Genomic DNA, 15,563 nt, shown 5'->3' on the forward strand with positions numbered 1-15,563 from the left:
GCTTAAGTCACACGCAGATACTTCAAGGCTTATATGGCACTACAGTTTGAATCAAAATTTTTTTTTTGTACTAATGGCAGTTTGGTTTTTTGGAAAATGAATATAAAGAATATGTTATTTTTTTATTTTATTTAAAGACTTTGTATTGTTTAATAGTCCATTTGGGACCTTTGGGATATTTCGTTAGAAAGGCTAGTCAAAATGTTTCAAATAGTGAGCACTCATTCTTCTTATTTCACGGCACAACGTGAAACATTCAAAAGATCGAAAAAACTGACCGAATTCTGTGCGTCAGTGATCGTAATTAAACATGCATAATTTTATAAAAAAAATAAAGGCTATATTAATCTCCCAACTCGGAGCCCTCGATGCTTGTATCATTTTCTTCACAGTCTTTTAGTATCAGCAACTTCTTTAATCCCCATACATCGCTGTATTGAAACATCTTGGTATTCAATTTAAATTTACTTATATCTCATTTTTGAAGAGAAATCTCAGAATTTTTGTTTCCGTTTTTGAATCTTAACTGATCCTTTCACAAAATTCCACCTAAAAACATATTTTGAAGATATTTTTTTATAAAAGTGAGTATCAAAATGTATGCCCAAATTTTTCAGAAGAAAACTTGCCGGAATATTGAAAATCATTATAAGTAGTATATGGGGCCTAGGGGTAGTATTTACTCAAGTTTATCAATATTTTCCAAAAATAATACTATAAAGTCATCAGAAGGTTCGAAAATCTTTGTATTAAGCATATGGCGGCTAAGCCAAGTATTGTTTCGCTTCAACCCATTTTTGACATACAGAAATATTTTTATTAGCAAAGAATTTGTCATGTATTCTCTTTGCATTTCTTTTATATGTCGCCCACATTGGCCGATATTTATGCTCAAAAGTTAACGTGGGCCTACGCTCACTTTTTCAAAATTTTTAACGCACAACTGCTTCTATCTATTGCGATATCCTGCGTTAAATTGCTGTCACATATGTATCTGTTTTTTGGTGTTTAGCTATGGCACTTTGTTGGTTTTTGTATAATGGCATTGTGTAGGCATGGCATGTATCTGATTACATGCCAAGGACATACTCTGCCGATACTCTGTAGCACGTTGCCAAATCATGAAAAAAACTCAAGTTTGGTTCACTAAATTTTTCTTCAAAAGTATTATGGAATGTAATAATAATATATATATGATTCTATAGTTGAGGGCTTTCTTATTTTTTCCACACACAACCAGAGAGCACACAGTTAAAGAACAACAATATCAATATTTCCGAATTTCCAGATTTTTACGAACGAAGGACATTATAATATTTCCCGAGTGACAGTATGTATACTGTTTTAGAAAAGCTATGCGCTAACTTTCGGAAGATCGTCTTGCTTATGTTTTACCTATGGTGGTGATTTGAGGCTGTCCTAGACCTACAACAATCACAGCCAGAACTCGGTGTCTGATGCTTGTCATAATTTTGGTGATAGGTGGCAGTGTGCTTGCTTTAATGTGGGTCGTGATATGAAGGCGCCAATCGAGGTATTATTTCAATGCAATTGCAGCTTCAAATTTGTGATTTTTTTTTATAAACAGCGATCGTTGATTCCGTGAGGATTGCGAAAAAAGTAGGCGCACCAGAAAACATGTGCTCGGTACCTTACCAATATATTCGGATTAAAGATCTGATTTTCAATATGATACTTATTATTTGTTGCTATTGCATTATTTATCAAAACACCTACAATATGCATAAAAGCAGTCTTAAAGCCAAGCTTTATATTCAAAGAAACGAAAACGAATTTTATTTCCAATAATATCTTTCCTTAAAACTAATATATACTCTCAAGGCAATAAAATTCAAGATATATCGTCTTCACTTCTTCACAATTTCATGAGATATTTTGCTTACACCTAGCATTCATTGATAGAAATAGGGTGTGTATCCATCTACTATGACATGGCTCTCTGAATCGAGTTTGGTACACTGACATATTTATTTCAAGGTTAAAATGAGCTAGATCGGACTACAGCCACGCCTTCTTTCAATATAACAAAGATTTGCTGAGCATAAATGCAATTAATTGTTTCTCTAGTGTAGTGTCGGAGTACTGTCTGCAACACGCATTTAATGAATGTTGTTATAAAATTGCAACGATGGGCGTGTATATGCTATAAAAACAACAATAATGACAATATCAAACTGCATGTGCCTATAAAATGACGTTCGTTTGCCGAGGGCATCGGTGACAATGTCACAAGCGTTGGAGTTGCGAAGCCAGTAGATTCGCGGTGGTGACAAGAGCGGGAGTGAGCGATGTCAAGCGAGTGATGAGTGCAGTGGTGTTGGGTGTTGAAGTTGCGGCGCAGTCGCGCCCGATATTGCCATGAGGTAAAATTGAATGTCAATTTGTGTGGGTTTCATTTAATTACAGCTAAAAATAACTCTAGTTGAGTTGTTCTGGGAATAATTTTGCCTCTTTTTATTTTACGCTCTTGCTATCAGTTGTTGTTGCTACAACATTTTAATGTTTATCTTTAGTTTCCGGTCGGAAACTTCTGGTTTATTTTTGTGCTTCAGTGAGTCGCCGCATTAATGATATTTTAAACTATTTTTCAATTTCCGTAAGCCAACACTGAATGTGGTAAAGTTGGCGAATATTGCGATTTTTGGACGAAGCGCTGCCAAGAGATGTGTGATCAGGAAAAAATAAAAGTTTCTAACTGATTCATTTAGAAAAGGTTTGATCTATATACTACATTGATTTTGAATTTAATTTTCCCAAAATATATATTTTTTCTCAGATTATATTTCACTGCATTATTAAGTGGTTCGATATTCAACCCTAAAATTTCGAATTAAGAGAAATATTCAAATAAAAAAAAATTAATGAGCCTCTTAAATTAATGAAACCTTTATAAAAATTGGTAGAGAAAAACTGGAGCCTTTAAGACTCCTTTTAAAATAGTTTATTTTATTATCTCTGACAATTAGCTCCTGAGTTTGGGATAAGCTCAGAAGTTAAATTAAGTTTCCTTCTCGGCAGAGAGTAGGAAACTTACTGGAATGTGCATTACTTAAGAAACGTTCCTATAAACTCTTTTAGTGGAGACTGAGAAATACAGGATTATCCAATTGTTCCGATATACCTTCAAACTGATATAAACGAATTAGAAATAGCTTACTGGTATTGAGTAAGGTCTGCTTAGTTTATAAATACGTAGGTTGCCAGTTATATTTAAGTATTTGAAGCAACTATTGTTCCAATGTGGCAAATAACAACTTGTTAGTAAAGTTTGACACTTTTGTTGTTTTAACGGGTCGTCAAGCTGTTAGTATTGTTTAAGTTTATTACTAAAATTCACGTTCTGTAAATAATGTGTTTCGCGAGCTTCGCTCAATTTATGCTTAACGTAACAGGCCTTCTGAACGTACTATTTGCAACGCCATCACCGATCTTAAGGCTCAGCATTCATTATTGCATAATATTCAACCGAATAGACCACAGAGAGTTTTTCTATAGGGACAGCAGACGGGCATAAAAAGGAGCAAAGAGTGAGCTGTGGAGAGCATCTCTCAAAAAAATTTAGACATAAATATTTAAGACATCTAAAACCATCAGTTCACCAGAATCCTTCAATTGGACATATCAGTTCTCGACCAAATTAAGTAAGAAAATCTTACAAGCGTGTCTCGCGAGTCCGTTAAATTAACAGACACCATACATTTGTACAACTTGCTTGCAATTAAAGTGAAATCCATTCAATTCCACTCATATCTATTGATGCCACTATTATTTGCATTACGTAAGTATAAATCATGTTGCAATGTTTTTCATCACGTTTCCTTTTATGGCGAAATAATTGTACTTCCGCCTAGAACTTCACAAAGCAAAGAAAAAGCAATAAAATATTATGTAATTAATTCTCTGAAAGCTTTAATTGAAAAATAATCACAACTTAAGGGACAACAGCAACGCCTCTAGCACTCAAAACAAATGCAAAAAAGAAAGTAAACGACTGACTTGACAAACCTCACGTTTTAATTAAAAACGCTGAGAAACAAAAGTAATAAAAAATCATCGAGAAATTAAGAGAAATGACAATGACATACATTTTTTCATTCCTGTGTGCTGCACGTCACCAACACCCTGCCATACGCAGCTTGCGTTCCAGGCTCTTTTATGAGGAGACATGCAGCACGAATGTTGCTGGTTTGACCATTTTTTACTTGCACCACTACAGGAGGGATTGACTACAACAGCGCGACTTGACTTCTTGCAACAAGCATACGCACACATACATATATATGTAAAATATTATGGGATTGTTTTGAGGATATACATTCTTACATCTCACCAAGATGATGATGGGCATTTAAACTGACAACTAACTAATTACAAAATGAACTTGCTTGATAAAATGCAATAGCGAGATATTAGTCCCTTTGAAGTGGCGTTGCAATGTTTAAAGACAAAAATTAGATACGATAACATAATCGACCTACTGATCATACTAATCGCAACACTATCACCTATCTTGAGACCCAGTAATCATTACTGCATAATATTCGACCGAATGCTCTATTCGTCCAGCACATGTACATGAAGACCGTCGAGAGCCGATTCGGTGACGTTTGCAGCAACTCGGACTGACATATGGAACTACATATGTAGTTTGCGCATTTTACGTTGAGATCTTAAATTAAAAGCGTACAAAATATAGCTTGTGCAAGAACTGAAGTTGCGCGACCTTCCCAAGCGGCAGCGCTTCGCATTATGGGCTCTTGAGAAGTTCCAAAAAGATTCGATACTTTCACGTTTTGGGCCAATCGATTGGCTACCAATCGTTTAATCTGTGGGGATATATTAAGTTTAAAGCCAAAGCGCACAATGCCGCTTCGCTTCAGTCCTTGGAGCAAAATAGCACACGTCAGCCGCCAGTTACTAGTCGTAATTATGCAATTGCAAAAAGTAAGAAAAATACGCATTTTTATACTTCATGAGACCACCGCACTGCTCAATAGTCTCCATCTGCAATCAATATGTGCTGCCATTTTCACATATACATACTTGCCACATAAGGGTGTAAAATTTTAAGTTGTCGTTTCTATGCTCCATATTCAATATTTTTTTCAATATAAATATTTTTTATAGGCTATATGTGTACGTAACCATCAGATATTTTCCACCACTGCATATTTCATCGATGACCGAGTTGAATGCGTTCTACTTCAACTAATTCAATTTATTTACGTTTTATGCGAGCAGAAGTACTGAGAGCCGAGTAAGACTGGCATAGTTATTTATGACTCCCATGATATATGTGTCACTGCAAATTGATTCTGTGCATTCTACCGGTGGCTCATGTGCTGCTAACGTTAAAGCAGTCAGACATTCAGAATGGATTTGCTTTTAAACTTACAGTTTCTCCGTCAATGGTCCCATTCTTGTGTGAGATATTTATTATATACATTTGCATATCTTTTTGCATTAAGAAGAATAGTTCAACGTTTAGTAGAACTAGAAATAGATAAAAGAGGGAGTCACACTGACGAATCTTAAGTTCATATCTTTATCACTTCGCTTTCCCTGACACGTATATGCTTGCTGGATTAATTTTTAAAATGTTTTTCATTATCACAATGGCGAATAATACTGAAAGCTTCAAGCCATTTTTAAGGGGTTGCATACATATAGATTTTTCGAAAAATCGATATTTTTAAATTTTTTCTCCTAATACTTATTATATTTACAAATACGCACACAAAATTTCATATCGTTTCGGTGAATATTTTCGAAGTTACAACGCAAATTTGAAAAGGCGTTTCAGAGTGCCTCGAAATGCATTCCAAACTTTAAACGAGTTTTTCTCAAAATGTTGTGTTAAATTTCGACGACCAATATTATTCGAAAACGGCTAAACCGATTAGTCTCAGAACTTCTCAAATATATTTTTTAATAATTAATCGAAGATATTTCTCAACGATAAATATTTTTTTGTAAACAATTTAAGGCCGGAATATCGGGAAAAAATCGAGTTTTTTTTAATTCGCCACTTTGCGAAAAAATTTCATTTTGCTTATTCCTTCGAATAATTACTATATCTAACATTACTTTAATGAAATCCGTTTATTTTTTTTTAATTTCAGAGATATAGTGGTCACCGCAAAATGTCTATTTGAGAGTGGCTCCCGGAGATCAGCCGTAGGTTCTTTACAAATAAATATTTTTAAAATACCATAATATGTATAACAAAATTTTTGATTTAATAAATGTAAAAGTTCTCTCAGAAAAAATTCTGGAAAATTCTCTTTTTTTGGGCCTTCTTATTGTATATAACCCCTTAAGGTTTACCGGTTTCTATGATTTTTTCTAATTCCAAGATTTAGATGTGCAATCCCAGTTCAGCAAAAAAGGTTTAGAGATGAGTATATAGCTGAAAAGCTCCAAGGTTTTGCTAAGTATCCAAGCATTTTTTAACCAAGACCGATGCACGATGAGATCAACAACCACTTTTACTTCGAGGTCATCGTCTTCACTTGAGGTTATGAAGAAATACAAATTATTTTTATTTAGTCAGATCGATTGGCATTGCAATATATGTATGTATATAGATATTAACTGAAAATTACTCAACCTTTTGCTTTCATCACACTTTCTTTAATTCTATTATTGTATTGAATACAAAGGAGGTCGGTGAAACGAAAACTAAAAAAAACTACAAGCGGAAGCCATTGAACAGAGAGTAAAAGGAAATCAACTCTAAGAGCAACTAGTTAACAGGTTAGTGGTTAGTTGCAGCAGTGTGAAAAAGCTAAAAGGTTGAGATGTTAAGCGACTTAGTTCCCCCCAACCACTTACCGCGCGGTACATTAACAACTTCAACTAAACGCTTTACAAAGATAAAGAATCGAAGAGCACAACGATAGATTTGATAGTGAGATGACGAGGACTGGTCGCCAGGTGAGCCTGTGGTTTCTCTTCACATATCTTTGCGCTTTGTTCTGTTTTCCTGTGTTTGATTTTATTGTATTGTAGACACGTTGACGGCGTTACATGGAACATGAAACAGGCACCAAAAAAAGTTAGACAATGGCATAACATAGCATAGCGTAACAGCAGGAGATCGTTTGTAAAGCGTGAACGCGACTGCCGGCGCGAGGAACATAGGAAAACAAAAACGTACGCAATCACGACGGAGTGTAATTAAAAGATGCCACTGCGTTCATATTGCTGGGAGTTGGGAGTGACTTACGTGTGAATGCGGTGTTTGTAAGAAAAGCTGAATGTATCTCGTTCTGCAGGTATTATGCGCAAATGCATAATAAAAGTAAGGCATCAATATAACGGTGCGGGTGCACAGTAAAGGTGCAACAGCATTAACCAACAAATAAAATGCATTTTTTGAAGTGTTTTCGATTCAGTTCTTGGAGCAAAACATCCCACTAAAATTGTCATAGTAATATCAAAATTCATTTTCGATGACTTCTCAAATACCCTGCTACTTCCAAGTTGCTCATTTGACACGGTTTACTGTACAAGCACTCAGTATATTTAATGCATAACTATAAGAGCGTAGAACTTTTAAAATAATTTTTTTATGGAAAATCCACTCATAATTTTTTTTGTAGTCCATATCTTGTTTTACAGTTGTAGCCTTTTTGCCTTGCAATGGATCAAAAAATGCAACACATAAAAGAAAAGAGCTTCTTAAGTTTATTATTTGATTATTTTTTGGGTAAAAATTGAAATTTAAGCAGAAAAATACCCAAAAATCTCCCTTTGGGAAATGACGGACACCCCAATGGTATTATATGGTTTATCATGTCATTTTAACAAAATCTATATATAATTCGATTCTCACTTCTTAAGAACTAAGTACTGCTATTTAAAAATAATAGAATAATTGATAAAAATATAAGTAGTATAAGCAATAACTATTCTATTGAGATACCTGTATTATCAATATCTCAATAATCAATATCTCATAAGTAAAATATTTATGCATCATTTGTTATTCTTCACATTTCCAGTTTAAAATAACTACATTGCCAATTATTAAAGCCACTTTAAAGCTACTTGTATATTCGTATGTTAAATGAGTTGTAAATATAATATGTATGGAAAATCGTTTTCGTCTCTCTAATTGCTTAGTTTATACAATTCTCTTACTCATACCATATCTGAGGTCAACTCAAATTTTGCTCCATTCATCATTATACGTTTGAATAAAAATTTGAAAAGCAAGCACACTTATTGCATACAAACAGTCATATAAAGTTATACATTTCCTTGCTTTGGTATTTAAAAATTTCGCTCTTTTTTCACAGCTGACGGAACAACTTCAGATACACACACAAATACTACTTTAGTGCCATCACAGCAAGCTTATTTCGGTTAATTAAATAATTATACGCCTCATTTGTGGTTTCCGTTTGTTGTACTTCTTGTCTTTCATAGTGTCCTTGTCCTACTTGTTTTGCTCTTTTTCCACTCGCGCAGCCATTTTAAATTGAATTCGTAGAAACGGAAATTGTTTAAATGAGTTAAGCATCCGCCCACTCTTCCCGGAAAAACTGGCGCACCTTAATAAACCATCTCAGTTCACCACAGCAGATGACACTAAAATATAACTCACCACATCAGTAAACCAACCCACTCCGCAGAAAGGATGAACAAGGAAAAAACAGGTCACTTCGTTACAGACAGATCACACATCAACATACGCTTTTCGTCACCGATCTCGCGCTACAATTTACAATTCGTTTACACACTATGCGCATAGCAACATTCGTACGACACTTTCGCCAGACAATCATCGCAGATCAACTTTCGCTTAGATACTGCGCCGCGTCAACACTACTACCTACTCCGATCACTCAGCGGTCCGGTTGACATCCTCCCCGTTCCGTATACGTGTATTCGGATTTCAAATAGAACATTATATTTTTCATAAGTTCTAAATAAACGTTAAATGATTGTACACCTTAAATACGTGAGCATTTTTATTTAATCACCGTGAAAGTGGTTAGTGCTTTTATTGGCAAATTTGGCAGCAAAGTAACTATGGTCCTTCGAGCCTCACAGAAAGGCACCAGTGGAAAAACAAAATCCACAAAACACATATAAATATATCTGTGCGGTAAAAATATGGATGCAGACATGCCAGCAGCCCCGACACCAACCACTCGTTCGGCTGTCAATGTGCCACGCCAAGCGGCTGCCCCAGTTGCAGCGCCCCGAACAACCGCCCCAACGGTGTCTCGGAGTGGAACGGCCGCATTGCCGTCAACACCCGCGCTTGTCGTCGACCCACCACGCCGTAGATGTCCTCTATGTCGTCGACCCCACCGGCTGCCACAATGCGTCATTTTTAAGGGATTGCCACCTCAGCAACGCCAGCTGGTCGTGCAGGCGCACGGCCATTGTCTCAATTGCCTGACGACTATCCACCAAACGCACGAGTGTACGTCGGGCAATCTGTGCCAGATTTGTATGCGCCCGCATCACACTATGTTGCACCGTACAACGCGGAACGACACCAGCCAACCTCCTGCCGGCCGCAACCGCGGCGCAGTCCGACGACCTCCATTAAGCCGGGATGCACGGTCTCGTCGAACCATAGGGCCGTCATCATCCCGTGTCCAGCGGCCACATAGTGAGGCATCAACACGACGCCAGCAACAACGACCGCGTCCGCGCCGCACCTCAGGCCTCAGCAGCGTCGTGGCCACTCTCCAGCAACTCCAGCGAATTCTAGGCTGAAATATTCGCCTAGGGGGGCCGGGATGGCTAAATGAGCCTTAATCGCTTGCCCCACACCACACCTACACCCATCACTAACACGCACACTCACCACACTCACCTCGACATCACCACACTTCACATCAACACCACCCACACGCGCGAGCGCAGGATCCACACACTAAAACACACACCACATCACTCCATGGAAAAAGGGTCCGCTTTCACACAAGCAGTATCGATTCGTCCATTACCGAAAGCACGTCGCCTTTTCGCCACACGCCGCTAATTATCGATCTCCATAATTTGCGTCTATAATTTGTGAATGCAACAATTTTAATAACTTTTTATCAACACAATAATTTGTGAATGCAACAATTTTAATAACTTTTTATCAACACAATTGTGAAATTAACGTGTCCGGAACCCCCTCTATACGGCCTTTAGAAGGCGAATTTTTATTGTAAAATAAAAGCGTTTATACGAGTTAAAAGTGAAACCAGAGGTTTTATTTTTAAAACACGCAATTTGGCACAAGTGGTAAGTCCAGCGGGCACTGAACCCAACAGAAATGAAAGTATGTTAAGCTAACCAATTACGAATATCTACGCCAAAGCGATTCGTTTTCCCTGTGCACTGTTTTAGAGAATCTGACTTTCTTCATTTGGCTTTTAAATGTTATTTGGCCTCAGAGGTCTACAACTGAGTGGGCGAGCAAAATGTTTAAATTGCTATAATAGAGAGTATTGCAGCCAGTTGTTGAATCTGTTTGCAATAGCTATGCTTAAGTCCATGTTGAGTTGGAATTAATTTTGCGACTGCAGTTGCAGTATTGAAGGTAATACCAAGCCTGAGCTCCGATATGCATACATATTTGTGTTATGCTCTGATGAGTTTTCACAGATGGAAGGCATACGGATATAAATACGTCTAATATGCCTTCTGGCTGCTTTTATGCAACTCTGAATATTGAAATGATGCCAAAGGGATCAGTATCAAAATCCTTAATGAAAGTAGTGGAATATCTATGCCAATTTCACAACGACGCTGCAGAAATATTATACAGTGCACCGCCCCTTTAAATTGAGGGAGACCAATTTGCATGATTGAACATAAAGAACAAAATTTATTTTATTATAAAAATACAAAATTTATTTTATTATAAATTTTTATTTTTATTTTAATAATATATAATAACAAAATTATAAAATTAAATGTTGTAAATGTTGTAAGTTTTACTTAAAAAAAAAATGTTAATATGCGGGGCGGCGAGACTGCAATGCCGAAGATGATTTCACGGTGCTGCTGGACGAATTTCCGCGCATCGATATCAAAAGTTAGAAATCCTGGTAGAATCACGTAGGTATCGAAGAGGCAGTGTCTATGCGAACTTGGTAGCGAAGATAGTAGCGTGAGGAGCCGACGCGGCGGAGTGTGTAAACGAATGTAAGAAAGTGGTGGCTGGGCGGCTTGTGTAGAACGAATTGTGTCGAGCGAATGAGTCTGCTTTCCCTTTGCCCATCCTTTTTGTTAAGTGGGTATGCTGGTGTGGTGAGTTATGCTGTAGTGTCATCAGCTGTGGTGAATGGCGATGAAGCATTAGAGTGCGCCAGTTTTACCGAGTAGAGGGGGTGGATGCTTAACTCATTTAAACAATGATTATACCAGCGACCAGCGCTGTCGATAAGAGCAAAAAGCAAGGGAAACACCAAGAGCATCGCAATGTGGCAGTAATAGTGATAAACCTTATCAAACACAATGCACATGGGAACCTGGATTTTCCCTGAATTCAATACTGGTTGGACATAGATTTTTTCCGATTTCATGACGTTAGTTCATACTGCATGATGCGTAGAGTGTCCCGTTTTTTAATAGAAAGGAAAATTAAGGAATTTTTAGTGGAAAATAATAGCTTTCACTTTAAATGGCTGCCAAAGACTAAAAAAAAATTATTAGAGAACGATGGTGTGAAAATTTGATTATAATTTTATTATTTTTCATGGTTTTTTATTTTCGAATAATTCCAGCCGAACCGTGATCACCGCCAAGTGGTTTTTTCTTTATTCGTTCTGGGCTCTGTTACCGGCTTCTGCTTCAATATTTCTGCATGAAAAAATTACTTTATATTGTCAAGAGTGTGCTCAATAATGTACAAAAGGTCCGAATACAATTATTCAATCCGTATTTAAGAAATAAATTCGCAAAAATTTATTTTTTTTACCTTAAAACCCTAGCGCAGGTGGTTAAAGTTCCGCAAGTTTTTGTTTATGTGTAACGTAAGGCAATATTCAATGTACGCGCGCGCTGAATTATATCACATTTACTATTTCACGGAATTCAAAACCGTCTAACTGTAACGAATTAAGAACGTACATATCAATGCTGAAATACTTATATGTATATGGATATATAGTACATAATAAATAAAAGCAAATATAGCAAATGAACTCACTACTACGCCATGTGCTTACACAATTTTCAATTTACTCACTTTGCAATACGCGAGTTCTTTACGACAAAAGCATCGACATTTTTTGTTTTTGGAAATTAACATCACACACGCACTAATTCTCACACATCTCTATTTATACATGTGTACATTCCATTTACTTTCTTAAACATAAAAAAAACAAAACAAGTAAGGAAGAGCTAAGTTCGAGTATAAGCGAACATTTCATATTCTTGGAACTTGCAAGGATTAAAGCCAGGGAAGGTACACACAGGTAAGCACAAAGATATATTGTAATATAAGCTCCGTCGATTTTATTGAATTAACTCACATATTGGCCAATATATGCGGTATATAGTCAACGCGGAAATTCCAAATCTTTGATATTAGGAATATGGGGGCTTAGGAAAGTATGGGCCACATTCGATCCATTTTCGGCACACAGTCATACCGTTGTCAGGAAAGGATTATGCCTGAGTTTCAATTGTATATCTACACATTGGTGAAAAGATTCGATGAAAAGTCAACTATAGGTACTGGATCCACAGATTTGGTACCTTAAAGCGAACTGATACTTATAATTTACAAAAATGTAAATAATACTTATAGGGGCGACGCTAACTAACTACGTTTTAGTACTCGAAACCTGGTTCTAAATTAAATTTTGAATAGCCCAGGGGCAATGGAAATTATAAAAAAAAGGTATACTATTATAGACAAATCTCAAACATTTTTGGCGAAGTTCTGTTATCATCTGTAACTGTAAGCATCATACAATTACTATGTGTCATTAAATCTCTTAATAAATCTAATGATCTTACGAAGAAAACCAATGCGGTCAGCTGTTCAAGGGCTTTCTTCATTTCAGCCGGTCTTATCTCGCAAAGACAAATTCAAATAAGTTTTAACTGCTCAGTTGTAGCCGATTTATTGGCATAAATCACTAACTTATTGCAACATTCACTTGAAACCTTTTGATACTGAACGATTGATATGACATGAAGCCATAAATATGTAAAACATATTTTACTATTACTGCCAGTTTGAAAGTGTTTGAGAATTAGAGAAACTAAAGCAAAACTAATTTATATATTTCCAACGTAAAAAATTTTGTAATTAATTTAAAGTGATTCAGAGCTTACATAAACGCACGTAAGTACTGTATAGTTATAATCATAGAATTTGACATATTTACATTTCTACAAAAGATATATTTCTTATTCGCCATTATTTATGTAATAAATCGGAAACCACAAATAAATTTCTCTTTCCCATTACATAATTTCTAAGATTTATTCTATTTCAGACCAAAATTATTGTGCAACAAATCAACCGAACATCTGTAGTCTGATAAATCAATTGCGGTTCATTCGGTTTTATAATGTTGCACCAACAGTAAAAAGTGGTCATATTGCAAACGAGTCTAATTACACACTGTAGACAATTTTTGTAACGAAATTCAGTGAAAAGAGAATTGACAATGAAATAAAGGAAAAATAAAATATAAACGGTATGTCAAAAAAATTTGCTACTTATCAATAAAGAATTTTATAAGACTTTTTATAACGTGTCTATGAGACGTATGCATTGTCGTGTGTCTATGCCGAAGGCATATTGTTCATTTTCTTAGGCTGCTATAGTCAAACCGGACACGTAGCTTTGTTGTGATACGTTAGTGACTTTTAGGAAAAGGGCGCTAAAAACACAGTGCACCTGCATGCCATATACGGTGAATTTTGTCTTTCATCGACGAGCGTCAACAATTGGTGGACTTCATTTGGATCGGAGGAGACAAAAACTATCCTACAGGTCAGTGATGATAACTATCAATTTTTGAAGAAAAACTTGTAGTTTCATCATAAAAGCCCATCAGCTCACAACTCTGTTATTTCCATGTTTGTCTCCGTAGACTTGAAATAGTCAGACACCGGACAGAAATTTGAGTCGCATGAAGTGATCGCGGCCGCGAAGAAGAAATTTGAATATTTGAATTTGAAAGCTTATTTTTCAGAAGATTTAAAGAATTTGAAGCACTGCTCTTATGACTCATATGAGTGTTTCGGACTAAATAGTGAATACATCTTGAAAAATAAATCACAATTTACCAAAATTTTAATTTTTTTCTTGTAGGATAAGTACTTATCGGGCCGCCTTCGTAAATGAAAACAAGTTTCTCTATTTATATGCAGAAAAGGTAGAACGGTGCAAAATGGAAAGTGTAAATACAAGATAACACATTTATCATATGTCCAAGTACATATGTGCTTTTCCATAGCAAATACGCAAGGATCTTGTGGCAAAGACCATGCTTCAGCGCATATTTATGGCAACCGAAGCTCTAGTGACTTGCTGCCGTTCGAAAATTTGCTAATGAATCTTAAAAATGAGAACGCACATAACTACATGGGAATAATGCTGTATTTTCATATATACTACAGTGTAAACTTTTTCCAAAATGAAAGCTCAGGGTTGAACTGTATTGTAACAAAATAAAAATACATATTGACATATGCTCGCGTGAGTGCATGTATGTGAGAAATTTGAAGTAACGCGCCGCTTTATATTTTATCATACACCTTTTTCACTGAAGCAGAGGATAAATGTTTAATGAAGCAAAGATACGTGCACGGGATTACTTACGAGCATATCCGTCTGTCTAGCGGTTCCTTTAGGCTGTTAAACGACCCATTATCGCCGATTTACGATGCTGTGTGTTTTCTCACCGGTTTTTTCTCGTCTTGTTATTTAGTCAATGAACAGCATCCGTGTGTGTGCAGATATTCTTTTTTTTATATGTATGGTATAATTTTATTAAATTTTGGGTGCTACAGGACGTATGAGTTCTGTAACATTATTGGCACTTGCATGTGTATGGATGTGTGTGTACATGTTTAGCATTTTAGCAGCGTCTCTATTAATTTTCGATATAAATTGTCAGGCACAACCTTTAATTTATTTTTTAATCTTTGAAATTTGTCGCAGTACTGCTTTACTGTTACACAATTATATGTAATTTGAAGACGAAGATAAGCAGATAGATAAAGACCGATATAAATAAAGGGTGATTTTTTAAAAGCTTGATAACTTTTTTTTTAAAAAAAAACGCATAAAATTTGCAAAATCTCATCGGTTCTTTATTTGAAACGTTAGATTGGTTCATGACATTTACTTTTTGAAGATAATTTCATTTAAATGTTGACCGCGGCTGCGTCTTAGGTGGTCCATTCGGAAAGTCCAATTTTGGGCAACTTTTTCGAGCATTTCGGCCGGAATAGCCCGAATTTCTTCGGAAATGTTGTCTTCCAAAGCTGGAATAGTTGCTGGCTTATTTCTGTAGACTTTAGACTTGACGTAGCCCACAAAAAATAGTCTAAAG

The sequence above is a fragment of the Bactrocera dorsalis genome, chromosome 2 (genome assembly GCF_023373825.1).
Source record: "Bactrocera dorsalis isolate Fly_Bdor chromosome 2, ASM2337382v1, whole genome shotgun sequence".
NCBI lineage: Eukaryota > Metazoa > Arthropoda > Insecta > Diptera > Tephritidae > Bactrocera > Bactrocera dorsalis.